The sequence below is a fragment of the Dendrobium catenatum genome, unplaced genomic scaffold, assembly GCF_001605985.2.
Source record: "Dendrobium catenatum unplaced genomic scaffold, ASM160598v2 fragScaff_scaffold_1347, whole genome shotgun sequence".
Taxonomy (NCBI): Eukaryota; Viridiplantae; Streptophyta; class Magnoliopsida; order Asparagales; family Orchidaceae; genus Dendrobium; species Dendrobium catenatum.
Genome location: NW_021319809.1, coordinates 946,196 through 949,252, shown reverse-complemented (window position 1 = coordinate 949,252; position 3,057 = coordinate 946,196).

The following is a 3,057-nucleotide window of genomic DNA, read 5'->3' as shown; positions in this document are numbered from 1 at the left end:
ATATATAATAAACTAATTTATGAATAATTTTTTGTAATTTTTTAAGTTTTGGATTTGAAAATATAAAAGAATTTAGAAAATTTTTCTATTTTAATATTAAATAATTATTTAATATTTTAATATAATATCTAATCCCACTTTATAGTTTATTAAAAATTCCATTTTATTTTTTGCCATTTCATCAACAGAGAGAGCAGTTTAGAAATTTTAGGACAAAAAGATAGGAGAGAGAAAAATAAAGTTTGATTTTGAGCAACTTCGAGCATTTTCATCCATCGGTTTAGTTGGAAAATATATTTGTCTCAATGTAAGTCACATTATGACCATCTCAATTTTTAAAAATATACAATTTTTAGCAAATTTTTAAATTAAATTTTTGTTTCCGTTAGCAAAAAATGTGGATAACTTTTTTTTTTTAGAAAAATTTGGGCAGAGCCCGTATATTAATCAAGAGGATTACAAGTAAAGTAAGCAAATACTAAGGCCAAAAAAAATGGCTGGCATGAAGAAGCCCAAAAAACCAAAAAGAAAATTACAAGTAAATGGCAAAAAAATGCAATCAGAAGACTTCAACACAAAAGGAGCAAAAGACTCATATCAGGATCACAACAGAGAGGAACCCAAGAAGATCCAACAGTATCATGGAAGAAGCCATCCTCCAGAGAACAGAGACCAGCAGAACATATGAGCAGCCGAGCTGCAAAAGGAGAAAAATGAAGAGTTGAGTCCAACAAGGCAGCAAAACCACAGAACAGAGCTCCCGTAGCTAACTGCCTGGACTCAGAGTATGGAAAGAGACGGAGTGACATATCCCTGGTTGCCCAAGGACCATCCAAGGGGTAAATATAGGGAGCTTCATCATCGTCCAGGCAAAGCCATAATGCCTGAAAAGCATATTCTCGAGTAGCCAACCAAATGGAAACCAATACTCCAAGTCCAGAAGGCACATTTAAGCAGAAAGAGCATATAACAGCCCAACAAAAGACGCCAAACTGATCCAGCAGAGAGATTATGAGATAGGCCCCGGTAATCCATTATTATACAACTTATCCAACAGGACCATGGAGTTCTTCCAACTAGAGGCTTTAAGATGCACAGCTTTCTTAATACATAAAGAAACAGAATTACTGCTACAAAAAGAGTTATTGAACCTCCTTTGATTGCGTTCTTTTCAGATGAAGTAGACAGTTCCACAAGCAACAAGAGAAAAGAAATTTTTTTCCCGGATTGATAACAATGTTTTATACTTCAAAGATAAAAACACTTGCGAAAATAGGTATGATGGCGGCTGGTCACCAATAATCAAACTCAATGAACTACTTTTGAGATCTTGACATCAATGAAAAGTAAGTTTGGAGTAATATGTTGCACATTTCCCTGATATAAGATTCCAGCACTCAAACTCAAGGAACCACTTTTTCAGTCTATATTTTTTTATTATATAAAATATATATAATTAAACGAACATGTATATCAAATGAGATAATCATTATATATGTTGCTCATGATGTTGAAATGAATAATTAAGGCACATTACTATTGCTATGTAATAATACTTTGCTTGTGCTTCGTGTGGAGGTTTGTTACAATGTTAATATGTTTAAAATTCTACTTAATGGAGATTGTTTGCAAGTAAAGTCAAACATCTGATGAGAACACATTTGAATCCAATATTATTTATTTATGATTTTTATTTTAATGTTTCAGTGCACTATAGTTTTAAAAATCTTGACTAATGTGCCTTTATCCCACTATGTGGGATCGGCTCTACATGAATCTTTTTCCTCCATTGTTCCCATGAATAGTCAACTTCTCATTTAGATCTAATAAAGAAATGTCATTTCTAATATTTTATAATCAAGACTTTTAAGGTCTACATCTATATACCTTTCTTAACATAGGTTAAATCTAATACATCTACTCTCCTAACTAAGTCATCAAAAGGCCGTTATTTTATGTGACGGACAAATTTTTATATTAAATCTTGTTTAACATTTAATTAACTTAATAACCATTGTTTAAAAAAAAATAAACTCGTCAAAGTCACCCGTTAAATGGACGACTTACCCTACTAGCTTTATCACCAGCAGTCAAGTTGCCCATTTCGTCTACCCTGATCAAAAATTCACCGGCTCCGCCAATCCGCACACGAAATTCGGCGATCTTCTCAGTATGGGTAAGTTTTTTGAATATTTTTTATTTTTATTTTAGGAGTTGGAACTCTTTCCTTTAGTGTTGTTGCATCCTGGAATATTCGTGTCAGTAGAGAATGATATAGTTTAGCGTCATAGTCTCATAGGTTTATACGAAGATCCAGCACAAAAACATATAAGAGAGTATGATGATAGAGTTTATAAGATATACCATAATTTTTACATGGAAACCTCTAAAAAGGAGAAAAACCATGAGGCCTAGCCCAATTTGAATGAATCCACTAATGTTTGCAATTGATTACAAATGAGGCTCTTCCTTAGAAGAAAGGTCTTGGCTCAAGGTAGAACTTCCGAGAGACCGTCGGTCACTATCAATGATTACGAAACCATGAGCAATGGATGAAGGGAATGTTTTTTATGAATGACGATATAATATGATGATGATAACGATGACATGAAATGTCGTCCAAATAAATAGAACATTGATATGAACACCGAGATACATAACATCATCCAACATTTTTATTACACGAATGTCGGCAATCTAGAAGAGGTGGATTGTTTTTATAAGTTCCTTATAGAAGCATTGTTGCTAATTTTGAGAGTTTAATTTGTTAATGTGGCTCCTAAGTGCCATAGTTATTCTAAACGATATTTTGGTCAGTGTTATATGATGTCAGGATGATGTCTTTGATGCAGCGTGTTTGATATAGGCCATTAATGAAATAATTAGTTAAATTAGATAATTGATTGTTTATTTTGTTGGGGCCAGATAGATTTTTTCTTTTTTTATCTAGCTAGCTAATATATATTGGACTAGGACATGTTACTAACTCTTGGAATAAAGAGTTTGATTAGTCAAATGATAATTTTAAATATTTAATCATAAATTATATATATATAT